The sequence below is a fragment of the Hyaena hyaena genome, unplaced genomic scaffold (assembly GCF_003009895.1).
Source record: "Hyaena hyaena isolate Hyena2069 unplaced genomic scaffold, ASM300989v1 scaffold_736, whole genome shotgun sequence".
In the NCBI taxonomy this organism is placed as follows: domain Eukaryota; kingdom Metazoa; phylum Chordata; class Mammalia; order Carnivora; family Hyaenidae; genus Hyaena; species Hyaena hyaena.
In genome coordinates, this window is record NW_024081372.1 from 812,657 (window position 1) to 838,268 (window position 25,612).

Consider the following 25,612-nt stretch of genomic DNA (forward strand, 5'->3'; position numbering starts at 1 on the left):
CATAAAAATGTAAATCAAGTATTTGAGTTTTTATTATACATGTTTTTTTTTCTTTTTGTTCTTGTTTTGGGTCCACTGATGCCAACATGAATTAGTAAACAATGAAAAGGGGTTACCAAACAATAAAATAAAATAAAAAGACATTGATATAAGTTATATGGTAAATAATAAAACCACTTTGGTAAAATCATTCAGATTTCTGACAGTATTTTTCATTAGGACACTTGGAACTTTATATTGTTACATAAGATGCCAACATATATATGTGGATACACACATATATATAATTTTTAACTGCTTTTAGAAATAATTTTAGATTCACAGGAGATTACAGAGTCAGTCTAGAAAGGACCTGTATGTGTGTGTGTGTGTGTGTGTGTGTGTGTGTGTGTGTGTATGTGTGTTTATGTGGGATTCTTCTGGGCATCTGGGTCTATATTGTTGCCTCATATTTATTTTTTGTGTTACTTATATGATATCTGTCTTCTTCTATTAATTGTAAGTTTCAGGAGGCCAATGAATTTTGTGTGTTTTGTTCGCTGCTGAATCTCTCAAGAGCCTAGATCAGTCCTTGCATAAGTGATATACTCAGTAAAAATCTGCTGAATTAAATTGGTGGACAGTAGATTCATCACTTTAGCATGCACAGGCCATAATGTGTGGTAAAACATGAAATGATACTGATAGCCAGAGACCTTGATCATGAGCATTATGATAATCATACCAAAACATATTTTTATCTCCTAATTTTCTGTTAGATCTTATGTTTCATATCAAAGTAAGTGCAGGCACATAGTTACTCTGTTGCTTTCTTTAAGTTGTAACAAAACAAACAATGCCCTAGCCTTGAGGTATATAATATGACAATGTGTAGCACAGAAATAACTTAAAAAATACAAAATCCTATTGCAATTTACCTATGTTTCAGTATATTTATTTAAAAATAGTTTCCAAGAAGTAGCCTTTTCAAAGAGACAGTTTAGTTTACATTAATTTGGGGATAGGATATATGGGCAGCATGATTGGTTTAGTTACATTGCATAGTCAATTTAGGTTTACCAGGAGAGTGATCAGAGAGAGCTAAAGTCTAATAAATGTTACAGGAGAATGTTTATTTTAGGGCTTCAAGGTCTTTCATGGTCTTGTCTTTTGGTCAGCATGGGCCTCAAGGCCAATATGCTCAGCCGGATCTTAAAACATTGATATTTACTACTCTGAAATTTATGAATCTGAAGAACAAGCAAGTTTTGTGATTTCAAAAGATGATTGAGTTTCCAGCACAGTCACTGGTTTTCCATATGACTTTTGGTTTTCTTTGGAGACTTCAAAGATTGATCCAGGGTATTTGCTGTATAGACATATTTAAGACTGGGAAGGATGTGCCATAGGGTTGTAATGTCAAGGAATATGAATGGTATAATCATAAATAGATCATTTCCTATGCACCAATTTTCCTTAGTCCTAATCAGGAAAACAAAACTTGGGCTCCATCTGAATTCACTGAAGTTGATGACTCAGAAAGTGGCATAGTGGCCAGGTCTGTAAGTTTTTTCTCTTCTCTTCTCTTCTCTTCTCTTCTCTTCTCTTCTCTTCTCTTCTCTTCTCTTCTCTTCTCTTCTCTTCTCTTCTCTTTTCTCATTAGTCAGGTATAACATTGTTATATGAAAGGTCACCCCTTGGAAACTAATGGATTGGAGTTAAAGGGAAAATTCTTCATTTTTATTTTTGATAAGAACTAACAGGGAAACAAGACAGGCTATGAAAATATGGCATAGAGGCAAAGAAAAGGATGGCAGTCAGTTATTCTTGGCATTTAGGTCTTTGTCCAGGGATCTTTTGGTGGAAGTTGTTTCCATATGGAAGTCTGCTTCAAGATCAAAGCTTCTTGGGAAATCTGTTTCCTTCATGATCCCATTTTCACTGGTCTTGAAAGATTCTCAATTATAGCTCTCTAAGTTATCAATATCTCTAAGTCATAGAATGAGATAATTTCTTTCTTTCTTTTTTATGTTTTTCATTTTTTAATAGTTTATTGTCAAGTTGGTTTCCATTTAGCACCCAGTGCTCATCCCCACAAGTGCCCTCCTCCCTGCCTATCAGCCCTCAGTTTGTTCTCAGCATTCAAGAGTCTCTCATGGTTTGCCTCCCTCCCTCTCCCCAACTATTTTCCTCCTTTCTTTTCCCCCACAGTCCTCCATTAAGTTCCTTCTAATCCTCCTATACGTGCAAACATGGTACCTGTCCTTCTCTGCCTGACTTATTTTGCTCAGCATAACACCCTCAAGATCCATCCATGTTGCTACACATGATCAGATTTCATTCTTTCTCATTGCCATGTAGTATTCCATTGTATGGATAAACCACATCTTCCTGATCCATTCATCAGTTGATGGACACTTAGGCTCTTTCCATGTTTTGGCTATTGTTGAGATTGCTGCTATGAACGTTGGGGTACATGTGTCCCTATGCATCAACACTCCTGTATCCCTCGGGTAAATTCCTAGCAGTGCTACTGCTGGGTCATAGGGGAGTTCTATTGTTAATTTTTTGAGGAACCTTCACACTGTTTTCTAGAGGGGCTGTACCCATTTACATTCCCACCAACAGTGTAGGAGGGTGCCCGTTTCTCCACATCCTTGCCAGCATCTAGAGTCCTCTTAATTGTTCATTTTAGCCACTTTGACTGGCGTGAGGTGGTATCTCAGTTTGGTTTTGAATTGTATTTCCCTGATGAGGAGGGATGCTGAGCATCATTTCATGTGTCTATCCAAAATCTATAAGGAACTCACAAAACTCCACACACTAAAAACAAACAATCCAGTGAAGATATGGGCAGAAAATATGAACAGACACTTCTCCAAAGAGGACATCCAGATGGCCAACAGACACATGAAGAGATCATTTATTTCAAGTTGGCAGATGCAGGTCCATGCATCCAGTCCTTGTAATCAATACTCTATTTGTAGTTAATAGTACGTAGTAAGGGCCTTTATTTGTTTTTTTAAGTTTATATATTTATTTATTTAGTGAGCATTATCATGGGAGGGACAGAGAGAGAGAGGGAGAGAGATTCTCAAGCAGGCACCACACTGACAGTGATACAGGGCTCTAACTCAGGAACCCATGAGATCATGACCTCAGATGAAACAACGAATTGAACATGTGGTTACATGTTCTGAGCCATCCAGGCTACTCCATAGTAACGTCCTTCCAAAAAAAAAAAAAAAAAAAAATATTACAGCAGTCTTGGTATCATTTTCAGTAAAACTAGGTCTCCAGATTGAAGGTTATGGAGATGCCTGTAGTTTTCCCTGAGAAAAAGTATGTGGGCCTGTTGGTTATAAAGGTATACTGTCTTAAACCTTTTAAATATTTGACCATTAACTATGGAGTTAATTATATCCTTCCAAAGTTCATATGTTAAAACCTTAATCTCCAATGTGGCTGCGTTTGTAGATAGAGACTCTAAGGAGGTAATTAATATTTAAATGAGGGCATAGGATGGGGCTCTAATCCAATAGGATTAGTATCCTTAGAAGCTACCAGAGTATGCTTATTGTCTCTCCCTCCGTCCCTTTCTGTCTCTTGCTCTCTTGCTCTCTCTCTCTCCTCTCTATGTGAAGATACAGTGAGAAGGTATCTGTCTGCAAGCCAAGAAGAGGTCCCCCACCAGAAACTGAATCAGCCAGCACCTTGATCTTAGACTTCTCAGCCCTGTAAGAAACTTCCATTGTTCAAGCTACCCATTCAATGATATTTTGTTATTGCAGCTTGAGCAGACTAACATACCATTTATACCTGTAAAAAATTTATTATCAGTAATCAGAGGTATAATTCTAGTCTTTAGGGTCTTTAGGGTACAGTGATATCCTCTGATTCCCTTTTCTGAAAATACTAAAGACATTTAAGCTAGAGGCATTTCCCTATATCACAAGTCATAATTCATCAGATAATTTTCAAGCTTTATTTTAAATATCTTTTGTTCCTTTGTTGATGACTAAAGACAGTAAGGATATGATGTTTCTGGATGATGGGCAGTGTCTTCTGAATTACTTTGATTACAGTTCCTATAAATGTGTACCTCAGTTACTGAATTAATGATTTAGTATACCCTAAGTGAGAAATACAAAGGCTATAAGATGAAAATAAGCCATCTAGAAAATAGAGAAATAATGTTAAAGCATTCTTATTGTCATTTGAAGAAGGTGATTGCTTAAAATCTATCCATCAATATTCAGATAGATGTTTGGTCTTGCCTTTACAGTTATGCCAGATTTATGAATTTGGCAGATGGGACATATGTCAGAAACATCCTAGGGAATTTTTAGTAAAATTGCCTTATGAATGCTGATTTAAGATTGGAGATAATTTATCTATGCTACAGGGATAAAATAGATCTGTTCTGGGTAATGGATTATGTTAGCCAGCATTATCAGAATGGAAAAAAAAAAAAAAAAGGAAAACTCTCTTGAGGAATAGCACACAATTAGTTTATAAACAGATAGTCAGTGATTACTCTGGTAGTGAAAACATATTATACATGGTGAAGACATTGGCAGTTGTCTAGAGTGTTTTGATTTATAGCATGAGACATACCACAGTGGTTACTGATTCTCCCTGAGTGACTACTGTGTAAATTTTAGAAATAGAAATCAACTCCTAGACAAGTAGTGTCCCGGTCTTTGCTTGAACATTAGCATGCTTTTTGTTTTTTTAATTTTTTTAATGTTTTATTTTATTTTTGAGAGAGAGAGAGAGAGACAGAGTGAGCAGGGAAGGGTCAGAGAGAGAAGGAGACACAGAATCCAAAGCAGGCTCCAGGCTCTGAGCTAGCTGTCAGCACAGAGCTTGATGCGGGGCTCGAACCCACAAACTGTGAGATTATGACCTGAGCCAAAGTCGGTTGCTCAACCGACTGAGCCACCCAGGCGCCCCTAGTATGCTTTTTAACTAAGAAGTATGCAATCATTAAAACAAGCATGCAATCATTAAAAATTATTTCTATTAATATAATTTACTTATACATAATGAATTATAACAATTGAGATTCCAAACAAACCTAATTGATTTTAAAATCTTTCCATTCATAAGGAAAAGAGGCAATCATTTGTTACAATGAATTTGGTGCCTGGGTTTGGTAAAGCCAAAAAATATATAACACTTGACAAGGGAAACAACACATGGGAAGGCCATACGTTCTCAAAGTGAGAAATAGGAACACTGATAAAGGGAAATGATTTTAGCAATTTAAATTGCACTTCTCATAGTAAGGAAACTTAAGAAAATTATTCAGTTCAAGAATATACTAGAAATAGTGAAAAGTAACATAATATTTTAGTAATAAAAATGAGACTTTCTCTCTCACAGAGAATAACCTGATCATGTTTTAAAAGAAAAATTTTATTTTACTTTTTGTATTTATGGAGAAATATTTTGCAGAAAATATAAACCTTCTCCTTTATGAATAAATATATTAAAATGGAGTGTAAGTTCTTACAGTGTTTAACATGTTTCATTATTTTCATTTATTTTAATTATTGCTATTCATATTCACAGCTATAATCTGCATGTATATATGTCTGTAGGGTAAGATATATACAAATATGAAATTATGTATATGCATAATAATATCAAACATTGATTTTAGCTTAAGATATAATGAACTCTATCAATATATGAAACAAAATAATGCATATTTTATATTCATTTTTCTATCTTAATAAAATATAATGATTCCCTTAAGAAAATGACAAGTCATAGCTATGATTCTGTATATATTCTTGTATCTATAATAGCTATACTTAATATAATTTCAAATATATAGTAACTATCCTCTTTAATCAAAACAACTAACTTTTGTTCCTCCAGAACAAGAAAAAACTAGAAGTTGGTACATTCAAATATCTTGACTATTTTTCTTAGCGGAAAGTTAATTTGTGTTACCTTTTTAAATATACGAATGCACAAATAATATCACCAAAGGCATTTGAATGCAGTGACAAATTTCAGCTCTTTTGTAATACATAAGGATAAACTAAAACTAAATTTAGTGATTGGATGTTAATTATTTTTTTCCTTTGAATTCATCCAGTTATCCCAATATTAGTTACTAATACAATTCAATGTTAGTATAAGTTATTAAATTTGATTAAGGCTATGAAAATTATAATTTACATCTACACATTAAGCCTTTATGATTTATAAGACATGAGATTGAACACTTTAAAACATCTGTCATTAAAATTTCATTTAAATATAATCTTATATATTTAAAAACTTAAACAATTACAGAATTAACAATAATTTATTTGTCTCATAATACCATTGTAAAAAATTTTCAATATCAAAGTATGTGATTCTAAGACTAGTGACATATAAACTAAAATATTGTATGAAGATTAATTGTATATTAAATGTATGTAGTAAAATATGAAACAGTATAAAGAATAGACTTTTAAACAAATATTAATTTAATTGAATTCATTTCTTTATCAGAAATATTAAAAGAACATTTTCAAAACAAAATTCATGTATGTTTAAATGCTTAAGTTTAATATTTAAATTAAATATTAATGAAATATTTAACTAAGATTTAAAGATTTTAAGCCTTTGGCATTTTTAGGTTTTTCTTTAGGCAGAGTTATAAGTTTAATTGTCTTTAATCAACATTCTAAGGGAAAAGAAATGAAGTTTATTAATTTTGTATTTTATTTTATTTTATCTTATTTTATCTATCTTATCTTATCTTATCTTATCTTATCTTATCTTATCTTATCTTATCTTATTATCATAGTCTTCTGACTGTTATTCTAAATTGTTGTTCTGGCATATTGTTTATATCTATTTTGAGCAATACTCTGGCTGTCATTTCTTCCTGGATTTTTTTTTTTTTTTTTTTTGAGGAGTTTGCTTTTTTTTTTTTTTTTTTTCTTTGTTTCTGTTTTTTTTTTTTTTTAATTGTTTTTTATGTTTTCTGTGAGTACTACTGTATTAAAAAGGGATCATACACCTCCAGGGCCTGGCACTTCAGGAAGTGTTCTTTGAGTGTGTTACATGCACTCTGTTGTTGCATANTTATTATCATAGTCTTCTGACTGTTATTCTAAATTGTTGTTCTGGCATATTGTTTATATCTATTTTGAGCAATACTCTGGCTGTCATTTCTTCCTTTTTTTTTTTTTTTTTTTTTTTTGAGGAGAATGCTTCCATTTTGTCATTTTGGCTAGGTTTCTGTCTTTTATGTGTTTTAATAGCTTGTGATGTATTCTGCGAGTACTACTGTATTAAAAAGGGATCATACACCTCCAGGGCCTGGCACTTCAGGAAGTGTTCTTTGAGTGTGTTACATGCACTCTGTTGTTGCATATTTGGCCACTTTATCCCACTGGTCAGGCCTCTGCAAAGCTCCTCTTTTCTTGTAGTGGTGGATCAGTTGGGCATTCCACCAGGTGTGCTTTTATTTGTTTGTTGGAAAAAAGGAAAGTGCACAGAACTTGATCCCACACAAAGAGAAAAGTGAAAAAGATGAACAAAAAGACCAAGCAGAGAATCAAAGAAACTATAAGGTTTAATCTAGAGAGAAAGGAAAGAAAGAGACATAGAAGAGGTGTAAAAAGAATAGAGTAAAAATGCCTGATTAAACAAACAAATAAAACAGAGAAAGAATACACACACACACAGACACACACACACACACACACACACACATATATATATACAGAGAGAGAGAGAGAGAGAGAGGGAATTGACCAAAAAATCTAATCAGAAACTATGAGCCTGATTCCAAAGGAAAAAAGAAGAATGTAGAAAGAAAAAGAAAAGAGAAGAGAAGAAAAGAGAAAAAAAACCTAAAAGAGTGAAAAAGACTAACATACACAATGACAGGATAGTTGTTTGTTGGTGTCTAGAATCAGTGTCTGTGCTGGTCTGAAGGAGAGGCTTTCTGATTCCCTCAGTGTCAGTATCAGTCAGATCGATAAGCAGTTACCAGGCAGAGTGGTGAGGCAGGGTCAGATTTGGTGTAAGAGGGTCCTGCCTCCACTGGGAGCCACTGAGCTGTTCCCTGAAGTCCCAATGTGTTGATATTGGGGAGAAAAATGGTGACACCCCAATCTCTTGTCCATGGACGGGATGTCTAAAACCACACTGTTCAGGCAGCCTTCACAGAGTAGCCTTGGTAGTTGGCCTGCTGTGTACCAAAGTCTCCCCCGCCTTCTGCCTTCTAGTTGCTTGGCTGGTATTCAGATCCCAATGTCTTAAGAGGCCCTGCACCGCACAGATCCTGTTCTGGTGTCGCGCCACTCAACGCTGCCGATTAAAGGCCTTTGGCTGGTGCCTGCAGTAAAGTTAAAAAAGATAACTGCAGAAAAGGGAGTTAATATAGCAGAGAAACAGGGGGACTGGGATTTCCCTGTCCCTTAAACACAGCTGTATTGAGGTCAGAACACTTGGAACACCCAGGAAATCATTCTGCTGAGTGACAGAAAGATCTCCACAGGTGAAAGGCGACATCTTGGTGGGACAGAGGGTCTTTTGTCCTCGGGGATGCAACAAACTCTCTTCACACAGTATTCCAGGGCAAGGGCTCTTCTCTTCCAATGTGTCCCTGAGATCACTGCCTCAGTGGCCAGCTCCCCCAACCCACATGCATGGGAACATGCACGGTTCTGGCCTGGAGAAAGTCACAGGCTTTTGAAAACTCCAATCTTCAGCCCCTAAAGCTGTTTGCAAAGTAGAAACTGGCATTCTCCATATTTCTTATTCCCCAGTCTGTGGTCCAGAGAGACTTTTCTCTTGTACTAGCAATCCTGCAATCCACAGCTTCTCTGCCCTTCTCCCTCTCTTGTCTCTCCACTGAAGTGGTGCCCTCTCCTTCCGGCCTGTGCTGCTTTATCTCCCCCAGTTTGCAAACACACACCTCTCTCTTTCCAAGCTGTCTCCCTCCACCTGTGGAGATCTTTCTCTCACTCTGCAGATTGATTTCCCGAGTGTTCCAAGTGTTCGGACCTCAATACAGCTGTGTTTTAGGGACAAGGGAAATACCGGTCCCCCTATATCTTGACCATTTTAACTCCCTTCTCTGTATTATTTCTTTTTTTAAACTTTACTCTCTATCTGGGCTATCTCTATATTCCTAGATGACACATAATAACAGAAAAATATTTTGATTGATTAGTGTGCAAAATTTTCAAAAGGATAGAGAAAGAGTAGAAGAGGAAATAAAAATAAATAGATGAAGGAGAATTAAGAGGAGCCAGATTCAGACAAATAAAACATTTTCATTGCAAAAAGCTAATTTCCCTTTTCAATGAAGAAAAGGAAATTAGATGAAGAAAATCGGTTTTATACACATGTATGTGTGTGCATCCACATACACCCCCAACACACACATAGCAAAGATTTGTTACATTTGTCTTAAATAAAGTAGCCTCTTTTTTTTTTTTTTAACTTTTAATGTTTATTTTTGAGAGAGACAGAGACAGAAAGTGAACAGGGGAGGGGCAGAGAGAAAGGAAGACACACAAAATTCAAAGCAGGCTCCAGGCTCTGAGCTGTCAGCACAGAGCCTGATAAGGGGCCCGAAACCATGAACAGTGAGATCATGACCTGAGCCAAAGTCAGATATTCAACCACTGAACTGACTAAGCCACCAGGTGCCCCTAAAGTAGCCTCTTTCTTATGTGATCTCTTAAAGACAGAAAAGATCATCTCCTCGTGAAGATTTCTTTCCTTTAAGATGCCTCTCAAGTTAACAGATTTGCTCATAGCACAGTACTAAGTGATCCTTGTAATTCTAAATTTCCTTGATAATGTATAAAAACACACATCAAGAGAAAAGTAGAGTAAGGATATGAACAGTTTTTGTGTGTGCATATATGAATAGGTGCTAGTATAATAAATGCATATAAATTATTAACGGAATATTGACTACTTTTATAATAAATTTTATAAATTTTATTCTGAAGACATTTTATGGCTTTTAATTTTATTCATGATGACTTTTGTCGTATAGAATGTTAGAACATTTTGCTTATATGCAAAGTTCAACGTAAATACATTTGGACCAAATTAAAAAGAACTCCTTCGTAAAAGTTCTCCAAATATTCTCCAAGTACTCGCATATCTGTGGCATTAGCAGCATAGTATACATGTACATGTCTGAAAATGTTAACACCACTCTCTTACCTGTACATTCAAAATTGCCCTATAAAGTGAAGGCAAGAGAAAGTGGGAGTTCCTGACTGTGGACTGTTATTAATACTCAAGCAAGCTGTACTCTGACAAAACAAGGCAGAGTGCAATCCAGAAACAGAACTCCTATGGCAGGCTATGTTTGGGCCCTAACGGGAAATGACAATAGGTCTGATATATCCTTCCTCTTTAATGTTTCTTTTTCTTTTCCTTTTTTTTTTTTTTTTTTTAAGTTTCTGAGAGAGAGAGACACAGCGTGAGCAGGGTCAGAGAGAGAGAGACAGAATCTGAAGCAGGCTCCAGACTCTGAGCTAGCTGTCAGCACAGAGCCCGACATGGGACTCAAACCCACAAACCATGAGATGATGACTTGAGCTGAAGTCAGACGCTTAACCGACTCAGCCACCCAGGCGCCCCATCCTTCCTCTTTAAAGCAGAATTACACACCTAGTAATGATCGAAGCAGGGCGCCAAAAGTGAAGGAGACAAACAAGCACCCTTAAGTCTTTATTAGCTCAAATTTTTATTAAAACATAACAAATATAAGAACAGCATTAAAATGAATATTTCAGGAAGAAGAAGAAGCTTAAAGATGTAACAGGTTAGAGAAAAAATAATCAATGTTCAGTTTTGTTAGAAGAATTGTTCACTGTTCACATTTTTAGAAGATGAGAAACATAGGTTTTGCTAACTGAGGAATGAGGTATAGGGCAGCAAGACTGAGGCCATGGGTTAGAAGCGTTGGTTGGACAGTTTGGGTTGGCTAATGTAGATGCGAAGGAATATTTGGGGTCTAAGTGCTGGCAAAGATCAGACAGGAAATATTTTAATTTGTCATAGCATGTTACACATTCAATCTACAATTCTAAGCACATTTAAAAAGGAACATATTCCTTCTCTCTCCCTCTTTCTCTCTACACACACACACACACACACATTCTTTACCCTTAAAGTATATAACCTTGTATAGCCTTTCTCCTTTTTAAAACATACCCCACATTCTTTTTTTCCTGGAAAGAATTAGCAAACACAGGCTAGAATCCTGTCCATTGGCATATGATCTTGGACAAGTCTTGGCATATGATATTAGGGAAGTTACTTACCTTCTTAATTGATTTCTCCTTTTTCTTTTTAAATTGTGGAAGGAAAGAAAGGACTGGTCAAGAAAAGGTAAACAGAATAGAGTCAGAAGACAGTAGAAACTTGAAGAAATCAAAATTCAAATTCAGACTTCATTTATATACATTCATGGAGATTACATACATTCTTTTTTTATAGTGTTTTCTTAGATATATTAATACACCATTGATATTTTTTAAATATCTGGTCATACTTATTTTAGAAAATATTTTAATTTCCTTCATTATTTTTGGAAAGTCTCTGATTTATCTTCATTTACCTTGGAAGGTAGCCACCATTCGCAGATAGTTAATTTTAAGTATTTTGTGCAGTGACTTTTTAACTTTTTATCTATTATATTATTTTAGAAAGTAAGTTATTTTCCAATGGGGGGGAATTAAATATAGTTGAATAGCATCAGTGTGTGACTACTTCAAGTGAATAATTTTGGATATGAAAAATAAGAAAATATGTGTGTGTGTGCTTAAATGTGTGACGTTCCATTCAGTGTAGGGGTATTCTCATTTTGGAGGTAATAATGGAAGGAAACACACATCCTCATCTTGATTTATTTGTAATATATTAGATCTGAGCATGTAATGTCTTTTTTTCTGCATATGGGAAGATGAAATCAATCTTATGACTCTTTTTCAATGAGAAAAGTCTCTTCCAACACATAAATTAATTTCTTTTCAGTGTTTGTGTGATGTGACCACAAACTCTTAGCTAGAGAAGATTGCTACAAAGATATACATCTGCTCCTAAAGGGGCAACACAAAGGACTTTATGATTGGTGTTCAGATTTCACAATGCTATAAATGTAATCACAAAAATTTGCATGAAGACATAAAGAAATTTATCTGTAGAAGAAATAATGATTCAGAGATGAAAACAGAATGAAGTGAAATTAACAGAAAATACTCTCTGGTCCTTGTTAGCTTTCCAGCTCCTGCTTCCTATTCAACAAGAATACCCATTGCTATTGATCCTTCTATCAAATTCCTTTATTGTTTGAGCTATCCCAAGTAGGTATCAGTTGAAATCAATAGAACACTAACTAAATTATTCTGAACTAAAGCACTGAAATTTCATTATTGACCAAGTTTGCCAAAACTTTTCATTTCCGAGGTGGCCCCTTAAATAATAGAGCTATAAAGTTGTCCTTATGGTTCTTACTTTCACCTTGCTACATACAAAAAACATCAAACACCTACTTTAATGTCCCAAATGTGATATTTCTGTACTGGAATACGTTAACTTTGGATTTAGCCAGTGTGTTTTAGAAACTCCTTAAAATAATGCCTCAGTAGCATTTTCTCACTTCTGCCATAGGCAGACAGGTCAGGTTCAGTCCGTGCACAGAAAATTCATTATAATCACAGCATTTATTAAAGGAAAAAGTCAATGAAGAAATTTCAGTAGACATCATTGACTTTATCTACTGAGGGCTTTTCAGAGGATAACTCCCCTTCCCAACCATTAATATATTCTAACAATGCCAATATTCATCTAAGATACTAAGATATGACATGTATGTGTTACAAACAGTATTTTACTTAGTTAGATGAATAGGTTTTTTTCAGCATCTCCTGATGTTTTTCCAAGCTTGGAAAATATTCCAGATCAAAGAGAATGAGCTGTAGCTGCCTTTCTTAGGAGGGGGAAAAGCCCAGGCTATGTTTATTTCATCACTAAAAGGTACCTTGAATCACAGGAGAAAATTCTGTGACTTCCTTTGTGACTGAAAGCCTTCTTTATGATTTTCTTTTCTTTTTTTTTTCTTTTTAAAGTTTTATTTATTTTTGAGAGAGAAATAGAGACAGCATGAACAGGGGAGGGTCAGAGAGAGAGGGAGACACAGAAACCGAAAGAGGCTCCAGGCGCTGAGCTAGCTGCCAGCACAGAGCCTGATGCGGGGCTCGAACCCACGAGCTGTGAGATCATGACCTGAGCTGAAGTCGGACGCTTAACCGACTGAGCCACCCAGGTGCCCCTTTCTTTATGATTTTCAATAAAAGTTTTTAATACAGTGGCTATATTCCATAAGCACTATGTAACTAAGTATTAACTTTATAGTAGTTTTCTGCATATATGAAGTAATTCAGATTCCCTTAAGAGATTCCCATAAGTGTGAGCTACGGCATATTCATTCAGGTCATTCATCTTAATCTTCTACCAAAGAAAAATAATGTTTCACGTGAGAGTATTTTAAAGTGACTGATGAGGATATTGAAAGAACAATAAATTGCTAGTCATAATGAAAATATATTGATGTGCTAAGTGAAAATCCTTCTCTAGTAGCTCTACTTTATTTAGAAATGAAAGAAAGAGAGCATAAGAAACAATGACCCCAGGTCCCCCTTTCCTTGCTTTGACAAGCCCTGATAGCTAATGACTCCAATACACATGCCAGGAGCCAAGCAACACGGATCTGGCAAGCCTATTGCCATCTTGTTCATAGGGTGCGCCAGTAAATCAGAGTACTTCGTCAATGTAACTTACCTCACAAATAGAATAAGGTGTACATTTCCCCCTTGCTTTCCATACCATAATGATTTGCTTACTGCTTTGTTCCCTCTATCAGTCTCTTTTCACCAACAACATACCATCAGATCTGGCCACTTTTCCTTCCCTCAAATATACCCATTTTGTTTCCACCTAAACATCTTGGTACGAGCCATGCCTTCTGTGTAGACCATTATTCCCTGAAATGTTACAGGCTGACTCTTTTCATTTTTTTATTTTTAAATTTTTATTTATGTTAGAGAGAGAGAGCATGAGTGGAGTAGGGGAGAGAGAGAGGGAGGCACAGAATCTGAGGCAGGCTCAAGGCTCTGAGCTGTCTGCATAGAGCTCAATGTGGAGCTCGAACCCACAAACCATGGGATCATAACCTGAGCCAAAGTCGGACACTTAACTGACTGAGCCACCTAGCCACCTCTGACTCTTTTCATTTGCAAATCATTTCAACGTATATATTTTTCATAAAATTTGGATGAATAATTAATTTCATTATTGCCTCTGCCCCTTCATAATACAAGCTCCATGAGAGATAGGTTTCTGTTTTGTTTACTGCTGTATCCTTAGTACCTATAACAGGATAGATCATAAAGTGGAAGTCCATATAGATTTGTTGAATGAATACATCACAATATAAACACAAACAAACATTGAAAGCATGATATATGCAATAAGATGATTGTCATGAAATAGATATTCCATTCAAGATTATTTAAAGTAGCAAACCATAATCAGATAGTTTCAATGAGAGACAAAAAGAAAGAAGTGCCTGTTTCTTGAGAACATATAAAGACAAATATTCAAATCTTTAAGGAGACATGGCATTTTTGTGTGTTTTTGTTTGTTTGTTTATTTTCAAAATTAGTCACTGGTTTAAAATAGAGAACCCCTGCTTCAGTGACCAATATTCAAAATCTGGGCATTTCCCCATGTTTTTCATTTTGTATATATATATGATGTTATGAAAAAAACAAGTGTCAATTATATTATAAACATAACAGGAGTAATTTATTACCTTCCTTTCATATTCAAAGGCTCTCATTCTCTTCTTTGCCTGTTATAGAAAAACTTTTCAGTGGTAAAGATTACAGTCCTCAAATCAGAGAGCTAGAATTGACTTGTGGGCCTATCAGTATGTGACGTTTTTTAATATAAATTTACCCAGCTTTAAAATGGTAATAACTATAGTACTTAACTCATAGATTGTTGTGGGTACAAAATAAGATTAGTCTGGCATATGTAAGAGACCCTTCCACTTACTGAATATTTGTTGTGTTTTATCTGTTTTGAATACCTCATATTGCCTAATTTAGGCTAACAGCCTTTAAGTTAGGTATTATTATCACCACAATTAAGAGATAGGAAGATGAAGGCACATGGAAATTAAGTAACTTTCCAGAATCATTCAGTTAGTAATAATGCTTATATAAGATAAGGACTTCACATTTTACCCTTGTTGTTACTATTTCAGTGGTCTTCAGTGTGCTCTATCTTTTAAGTTGCATTGAGAACAAATAAAATTGCTTCAGCATCATCCCATTTATCTAGTTCCCCATGTGTTTTTACATTATGATTATGTCTCATTTATCTTCCATGACTCTTTGGTCATAGTTTCTCTCCATGTCTTTAATATCTGAATTCTCATTTGGAACACTAGCAGTATTATAAAATGGTAAAATTGCTTAGGTGTCTTGACTGTGAGCTCCAACAGTCCTGAGTTGGAAATCTGACTCTATAACTCAATAGAGGTATGATTTTGATCAACTGACTTTAATATTTAAGCTGCAACTTTTGTTACATAATATTGGAGAAATGATCATCCTTTATAGGGTGTTGTGAAAGTATGTGTAAGTGACTTACCATATTATTTGTTACCCACTAGATGCTTCATTAGTTTTAGCATATTAATGATCTGAGCTAGGACACGTGATAATTCTCCTCATAGTGACCTTCATATACTACATATCTGTAGGGCAAGTATGGTCATCTTTTAAGCTTTTTGTCAAATATTTCTGAGTATCCCATTGTCTGGCATGTGGTAAGATTGGACATCCCTGATTCTTTGAAGTTAGCTGTGGCTAATGATAGTAAAATGTATGTGGGGTTGTCTGTGTCTTTCTTAAGCAAATGTAGCTAAACTTAGTGACTGATTAACTATCTTCCCTTCTCTCTGATATATTGGCTGGAAATGTTCTATCTGATGCATGCTCTCTTAGCACAAGACCTGGAACCTGAGATGTGGGCAGAGTTTCCAGCAGACCCTGTGATGGGTACATAGCTAAGGAAAAAAAAACAAACAAACATTTGTTCTTGTTAAGATATTATTAGTATTTGGGGGGTTTCCATAATAACAACATAATCTAGACTACCTGGACTGATGCAGGGGACACAGATTTTTATTTTTTTTTATTATTTCTAGGAGAGAGAGAGAGAGAGACAGCGTGAGCAGGGGAGGGTCAGAGAGTGAGGGAGTCACAGACTCTGAAACAGGCTCCAGGCTCTGAGCTGGCAGTCAGCACAGAGCCCGACGCGGGGCTTGAACCCACGAACCGTGAGATCNTGAAACAGGCTCCAGGCTCTGAGCTGGCAGTCAGCACAGAGCCCGACGCGGGGCTTGAACCCACGAACCGTGAGATCATGACCTGAGCGAAAGTCGGACGCTTAACCGACTAAGCCACCCAGGCGCCCCAGGGGACACAGACTTTTTAAACATCCTCATCTAACATTTCACTAGGAGAAAAGCAATCTATTCATTCTAGCACAATGTTTTTTGGATCTTCTCTTTACTTATTTCTTGATGAAAAGAAAAAAATTCTCCGAAAGAGGTAAAATGGCTCTGTTGAAGATAGTTTGTGAGTTTCAGAATCGTGGGGACTAGAGAAATAAGTGGAATCTCTGTAACAGAGAAGATGTAATAACAAAAATGGAATAGAATAAAGATACTCCTCAGAACTTAGAAATTATGTTTCTCATTATTCCACATGACCATGATTACCAAATTGTGTAACAAGGGATAGATGAAGTCTGTGACAATGTCAGGTTTGGGTTTTGCTGTGTACTTTCCTGAAACTAAAAGTAAATGTAGGGGGAAAAAAGTAGAGGGGCCCCTGGGTGGTTTAGTCAGTTAAGCATTCAACCCTTGATTTCAGCTCAGGTCATAATCTCATGGTTCATGGGAGCAAGCCCTGTGCTGTCAGACCAGAGCCTGTTTTGGATTCTCTCTCCCTATCTCTGCGCCTCCTCTGCTCTGTATCTCTTGCACACCTGCACTCTCTTTCTCTCAAAATAAATAAGTAAACATTTTTTTAACAAAGGTAAATGTAAACACTGACACTTGTCATTGATTATATTGTGGTTGACAAATATTAATGTTCTATGCAGTTTTCCATACTGTGAAGAGTATTGGAAGTTCTTCTGATTATCTATGTGAAGGCAGCTTTACTATGTCCTTTATGGGAATACCTGCAGCCACCTAGAGACAGTGCTCCTTAATTAACTGTAGGGAGTTTTGAATCAAGAATAGCCATCCTAAACCTTGATATTCCCCAAACATGTTTAATATTTATGCCTCTTGGATGCTTAAATGCTAATGTAATAGTATCGATGAATAACAAAAAGTATGTGATATGAAGAAGATATATTGTATTATTAGGGTTCTTCCAGAGAAACAAACCAAAAACATAAACAGCTGACCTTTCAACTATATGGGTTGTTCAAGGGTCAACTCTAGGAACAGTTCCAGGTGTTTTTCTTTCTTTTTTATTTTTAAAAGTTAATTTACTTTTTGAGAGAGAGAAAGATTGAGTGCAAGTGGGGGAAGGGCAGAGAGAGAGGGATACAGAGGATCTAAAGCAGGCTCCACATGACAGCGTTACATGTGGCTCAAACTCACAAACTGTGAGATCATGACCTGAGCCAAAGTTGGATGATTAACCCACTGAACCACTCAGGTGCCTCTCCAGGTGTTTTTCTAATACTTTGTCCCTTCTACCTGAAATGGCATTCCTCTTAGTGGCTTCCTCTCCCCTCAGATACCTCTGCACATAGTTCTATCTTTATTATGGAAAACTAAAATGATGTAGTATAATTTCTTTTCTCTAGCTTACTTTATTGTAAGAATACAGTATATAATACATACAAAATACAAATATGTGTTAATCATCTGTGATTGATAAGGCTTCTAGTAAACAGTAGGCTATAGTAGTTAAGTTTTGGAGAAGTCAAAAGTTATATATGGATTTTTGACTGCATGGAGTGTTAGTGCTCTTAACCCCCATGTATGTTGTTCAAGGATCGTGTGTATGTGTGTATGTGTGCAAGTGTGTGTGTGTGTGTGTATTAGATTTTTTTCAAGTTTCTTTATTTATTTTGAGAAAGAGACAGCACAAGTGGGGGACTAGGAAAGAAAGGGAGACAGAAAATCTTAAGCAGGCTCTCCACTCTCAGTATGCAGGTCTCAAACTCATAAAGCCATGAGATCATGACCTAAACTAAAACCAAGAGTTGGACTCTTAACCGACTGAGCCATCCAGTTGTCCCTGTATATACGAAATTTTATTTATTTGATTATTTTTTTTAAATTTTTAAACACATTCATTTTTAGAGAGATAGACTGTGAGTAGGGGAGGAGCAGAGAGGGAGGGAGAAACAGAATCTGAAGCAGGTTTTGGGGCTCGAACCCAGAGCAGTGATATCATGACCTGAACTGAAGTAGGAAGCTTACCTGACTGAACCACCCAGCCGCCCCTATATATGAGATTTTAAAGAGTTGGCTCATGCATTTATGGAAGAAGTTGGCAAGTCTAAAATTTGCAGGGTAGGCCAGCAGGTTGCAGACCCATCAAGGAGGTGATGATGTTACAGCTAGAGTCTGAAGGTACTCTAAGAAAGAATTCCTCCGCATTGGAGGATTGGAGGATGTCAGTCTTTTTTTTTTTTTCCCCTTTCTGTAAGACCCTTAACTGATTGGATAAAGCCCACCACATCTGGGAGAGTAATCTATTTTAAAAACTACTGATTTAAATGTTAATATCATCGAAGAAAACACCTTCACAGAAATGTCTAGACTAATTTTTGACCAAATATTGGGTATTGTGACTTAGCTAAGGGGAATCCTAAAATTGAACTGTCAAATATATTAAACCTTTAAATGTTGAGTGACTTTGATATTTTTGTATATAATGCTTTTATTTTGTATTCTCCTATGAATAAGATTTACTTATATGAACTTAGAAAAAAATTCATTTCTAAAATTGAATGTTATAAATATGTTTGTCTTAACTTTTTGGCTTTTCACCTTTCCTATGCTTTTTTTTTTTAATCTTTTTTCAGATTGTAAAAAGTAAACCATGTTCAGACTAATTCTGTGGAAGAATCCCTGCTCTTTATTCTAGTCCTATTCATTACTTTTTCTTTCGTTTTGTTTTATGTGACTATTTTTCTTACTCTTACATATTTCCTTCGTTGTTTTTTTTTCACATTTTGGAGGTACCACCTCCTCAAAGAATACTGCACCCAAAATAAGATCTACTTGAGCCAATTATAGTTAATAATTAGTATGTTACAACTTTGCTATACTCTTCTCTCATATCTTGTACCTCATGAGCCACTGTCTAGCCTAATTTGAAGCATCAGTCTTTGGTTCCTGATCCAATAAATGGTGGCCTCTGTAGAAGTCATGTTGTACTAATTGTGGCCTCCTGTGTGATAAGTACTACTTTTCACTGCTCCTTTGGCAACAAGCTGTGCAATTGGCTATCACTTGCTGGCTTACATCCAGTACCACCAAGAACTGGATCATTACATTTTTATAATAATTTTCTTTTTTTTTAAATGTTTTATTTATTTCTAGGAGAGAGAGAGAGACAGCGTGAGCAGGGGAGGGTCAGAGAGAGAGGGAGTCACAGACTGAAACAGGCTCCAGGCTCTGAGCTGGCAGTCAGCACAGAGCCCGACGCGGGGCTCGAACCCACGAACCGCGAGATCATGACCTGAGCGAAAGTCGAATGCTTAACCGACTAAGTCACCCAGGCGCCCCTATAATAATTTTCAAAACAAGGGACTTGGGATAAAAATTACCTTCTAAGCCAAGTATTGAATATATAGATATAGATACTAAACTTATCTCCACTAAAACCATCACAAACCATAAGAGAGAAAAACAAAAGTAGTTTGGAAAATTTTGGAAATGGTATTATGTAAGAGACCAAACATAAGATTTCAGTTTTATAATATTCAGTTTTATAATATTTAGCATGAAACGTTAAAACAAATTATTTGAGCAATTGTGAAAAAATAAATGGTGAGCAAAGCTGGCATGCTTTTATCTTTTATAGCCATACTGGTGACAGTGTATCTGATGTTCAATTATTGAAAAGAAAATGGTATGAAGTTAAGGTAGGAGAAAAACATGAGAGGATACCAACTAGTTGATGAATAAATGAATTAAGTAATCAAGGATGGTGGAAGATCAAAAGTCATTGCTATTTCTCATAGTACTTTTGAATGAGTCTTAGTCTATGCAGCCTAGCTATCTGGTTGAATGGTGTTTTAATGAGATTTCTGCCTGTCTTTTCACTGATCTTCAGCTTGCCTTGTTTATCAGAGATAATAGGCCCATAAAATATTAAGTTTCCTAGAAATATTTAAATGCTTAGTGGAAAGGCATAAAGTGATATATACAGATATTTGTCAGTAAAAGCAAACACTCATAATAAAGGACTTTTAAAATTCCTTTTTCCTCCTGTTAGCTACCTCCACTAAACATTTCTCCAACAGACATATTTTATGGACATTCTTTTTCTATGACACTTGTTTCAAGTTTCTTATTTTCTTATGAGCAAAACAGTGCATAAATAAAATAAATCTGAATGAGAGCAGTGTACTAATGGAGGAATTTCTTTCCACATATCTAGTTTGTACTCCTTTTTTTTTTAAACCAATTTGGGACATAGCCCTTAGTTTTGAAATAAATAGTTGAGACAATCCCAAGCCTAGGTAGCTGAGCTCAATTAGATTTTACTTGCTATATTTCCAACATTTTTTTTTAACCATTTTTAGTTCTTTGTCATTGACATGATTTCTAAGCAGATATTCCCTGTGGCATTTACTTATCATCCTTTGCATTTTGAACATCAACTTAATAGTATTTCAGTAACATGTAAGTTGTATTTTTTTCAAGGTGTCAAAGCAGGGCAATATGAAACAAAGGAAAACATCTTAAAATAATTGAATGAAGGAAAGATTATTCAGTTCTAGTTAGCTGATCATTATTTAGCTGTGAGAAGAGGCAAGTGTGATACAAAGATACGGACACACACACACACACTCACACACACACACACACACACACACTGGCCCTTAAGAATTTACCACATAATATGTGAGACAGACACAAGTCATTTTCCTCTATTGTCTGTGACATAAAGAAAGCACTGGCTCTATCAATGTTCTCATCTTTTTATTTGTTACATTTAATTTATTTGTACCTCTTGACATTTGAGTAGGTGACAAACAGATTTTTCTAAACATTGGTTTAGAACAGATTTTTCTAAACTTTGGTGAACTGGTAGAGTCCAGTCAAATGTACGAAGGAGGGGCATCAAATTGGGGGGATATAGGGAAGAATTGTAGTTTACAGTATATATATGCGAATAAAATGCTGTTTGTGAGACATGTGTGATAGGGAATAATTACTGATAAATACCACTCTAGAGAACTGGTGAAAATAGGATAAAGATTTTTAATTTTCTGTATTTTTAAATTTACCAACAACTTTTTGCTTTTCTCTTCCTAGATGATGCCATTGCCATTATAGATGATTTTGATTTATCATTTTTACAAAATTCTTTTAAAATTTGTTCTCACAACATTCTCATTTTATTGGGAATTAAGCATGCAATCAACCCTTTAGTGACCACCTTAGCAAACAGACCTCCATCACTTCAGGCTGAGATGTAGCTCAGCAGTAGGCATAGATAATACTCTAGAAAGTTGTCTTCAAGCTCCTGTTCCACATAAAGGCCCTCAGAAAAATTCCCTTGATGATTTTGAGTGTGTTGACATTGTCAAGCTACTTTTGAAAAGATGAGACTTTAATAAACCAAGAACAATATTTGGAAAATGTGTTATGTTTTTTGAATTTACTTCATTGTTTTCATTTGGCAGAACATATTTTCCTATTATTAAAAACAAAATCAATGAGTAAGAAACCTGAACTCTTAAATCAAAAAATGAACCTACATTCATCTAGAGAAAATAAACCCAAGGAATATAAACCAGAAAAGTGCAAATCGGTTTTAAAAATACAGTTTTAAATAGCTATCAAATGCAGTGCACGCTCCATAAACTGCAGACGGCTTCCTGAATAAAATATGAGGACATGTAGCTCTGTGACTATCTATCTCCGTTAGTTAAAAAAAAAAATCTGAAGAAAATTTCTAAATAGGCCGTATACTATCTGAAAAGGAATAAACAAAGTATCCAGCAGTGACAGTGTTTGCTTTTCATGTGGTGGAACTGTGTGCAAATATAAGGCCTAACAAATGTCAGCTCCTCATTTGCAAATGAAGATGTAAAAGGAAATGTCGGTGGCAGTACATGCAACAGTTCATATTTGAAGTTTGGCACAGTGAACTGACAGCCACAGAGGAGCTGCAGTGGCCTAATCCTTTCTTTCTGCCTTCTAGCAATGATAGTTGGGAAGGGGGAGGTTAATAAATATGTGATGAGGAAAAGCTGTGGAAGAATAGCATATCTTCTCTGCAAGAACTCATCTTCAGAGATAATTAACCAGGTGACAACATACAATATGCCATTAACAACAGCATTCAAATCATTTCTGGACTTAAGTACAGTTTTAAGCCGCTTATCAGATTTTCATTTCTGAATCCATTCAGCTGTCAGGCTTACATCCTGGCTCTTTATTGAAGCTCACATGGGAATCCAAAACCTTCTAATTTTCTATACAGATTCATTTCAGAATCAATTAGAGTTGGTGGCAGCCTTGTCCCTGTGTGTAAAGGGGATTAGCTGGGCACTTGCTCAGCTGAATCTACCTCTGAATGTACATTCAACCTTCTATCGAGAATGAGCTCTTTCTCCCCCCCGTCTAGAGGACTCTTCAGCAATTGAACTCCTGTAGACAACAGATGGCAGATAATCACTCGAACAGCCTCCAATTTTGTCAGTAAAAGAAAAGTGATCATCCACCTCTCTCCTACAGAAAGTAGGTAAGAGACTTCTGGGCATTTGAAGCATGTTCTGCTTTTAAAATAAGGAAATCCACAATCATCCCCCCTTCTCTGGCAATCTCCTAACAATGTCATCCTTGAGTCCTTGTCCCTGACTTTCTCTCATCAACTATTGGCACATCTTCTCAACCCTTCTGCTTTTTCATCTCTCATCCTGCCTCACCCAATTTTGCTGAAACCTTTATTCTCTCTGTGTGCTATCCAGCCTTCAAAACCATTCTTAATGTTGGCAATAAAACATTTTAATACTAGTTTTTTTTTAAAAAAAAGAGTTATATATCATATCACAGGTATTTTTTTGCAGAGAAAGCATTTTATAAAGTCTAAAATGTGTCACTTAAGTTATCAAAAAATATGCAGAAAATGAATAAACCCCTGTGATCATGGCTATTCACTATTTATCTTTTCTAATACTCTGCTCAATTACAATTAACATTCAAATATCTTTTCCTGAAGGAAAATTATTTAATTATATTATTTCCTTATTTTAAAATTTTTGAAATTATGAAAGTAGTCAAGGTGCCTAGTTTAAAAACAAAGTTGCAGATATTATAATTATAAAAGATAAGTCCATGGCCTCTGCCCTTCAATGCTTGTGAATACAGCCTTTCAGTTATTTTAGAAGTTTCTTCTGGTATTTTCCTTCATATTTAAAATACTTCATTTGAAGGACCCTGGGTGGGTCATTTGGTTAGGCTCTGACTCTCGATAGCAGCCCAGGTCATGATCTTATGGTGAGTCATGAGATTGAGTCCTTCATCAGGCTCTATGCTGAGTGTGAAGCCTGCTTGGGATTCTCTCTCTCCTCTCTCCCTTTGCCTCTCTCCTGCTCATGCTCTATCTCTCTAAAAATAAATAAATAAGTACCAAAAAAAACACAAAAAACCAAAAAACAGGGGCGCCTGTGTGGCTCAGTCAGTTAAGCCTCTGACTCTTGATCTTGGCTCAGGTCATGATCTAATGGTTCGTGAGTTCTAGCCCCATGTTCAGTTTTGTGCTGATAGTATGGAGCCAGCTTGGGATTCTCTCACTGCCCACTTGCCTGCTCACTCTAACTCTCTGTCTCTCTCAAAATTTAATTTAAAAATAAAATATAAAAATATTTTACTTGAATTACTGTTTTTAACTATTTGGTTTTATAAAGCTTTTTATTTTTATTTATTTTATTTATATTTTTAATTTTTTAAAAAGTAGACTCCATGCCTTGTGGGGTTTCAACTTACCATTACCCTGAGATCAAAGTTGAATGCTTTACTGACTAAACCAGTCAAGAACTCCTCTGAGTTCCCATTCTTAAATGTCATATATTAATTTCTCTCTAAGAAATATAATGTTTGAACTAATTCACTTTAGGCTGCCACTTTGCAGATTTTCACATGTGTTCCAGGAGGCACCATAGGTATAGATAGGAATATGAATATTGTCCGTGGAATTGTACAAAGCAGTAGGGACCCTGTACCTTGTTACAGCATCACTAAGATCATCCTCTTTTATCTTTGTCTACTGCTTTACTGATTTAGCCAAGTTTTCACTGCCACTAGTAATAAGATGCACTTTTTTATGCTATTACTTAAAGTGTTTCTAATTAAACTATTTTTCATATTATAATATTTTTATATTATATATATTTAAAACACTTTAAAGACTTATTTAGAAATAAGTTTTTAGCATACATATATATATCATGTTTTGCCTACATAAAAAGAAATATATAATAGAAATAAATTGGTTAAGGCTTTTCTAAAAGTTCTTTAAATTGAGAATCTGACTTATCAATCACTTTCATCTCAGGATTTTATTTAATGTTTTTCAAAACAATACTTTTTTTCAAAACAGTATTATTATCCTCTGTACCATCACGAGTACTAGTAAAGCAGAAAAGATTGCTTCACTATTGTCTCTTAAATTTTCCCCATGCCTCTAACACTGCCATTTTCTTGATTTTAAGAGATGTCATTGGCAAGTTTTCAGACCACAACTGGTGCTCTGATTTCTTCCTTCAATGGTAAGTAAATAGTCTATTACTTGAAAAATATAGGTGTTATGGTTGTCCAGGCATTCCACCAGGATTAGTAACCATACTGCTTTATGTGCAGGCAAGGACAACTATGTCTCAAATGATTCCTAGTCAGCAGCTTTCGTAAGATGCTATTGATTTTTTTTCTAAGATAAATTTAATTTTTATTTTATTATTTTTTTTACAAATAGTTTATTGTCAAGTTGGTTTCCATATAACACCCAGTGCTCATCCCCACAAGTGCCCTTCTCCATGCCCATCTCCCCCCTCCCCCCCACACCCATCAGTCTTCAGTTTGTTGATCATGTGTTCTGATTTCTGTTAAAATAATGAAAAAGCCCCACAAATCTAATAATTTATGAAGTAATAATCAAGAATCAATTAAATAAGTATACATTTCTTACATTTTTGTGACTATCAAAGATATAAGGATATTAAAGATCTTTCTCTGTATCATTCAATAATTTGTTCCCCTACCTCACCAACAGAAGTTTTAAAATCCAACTCAGTTCAG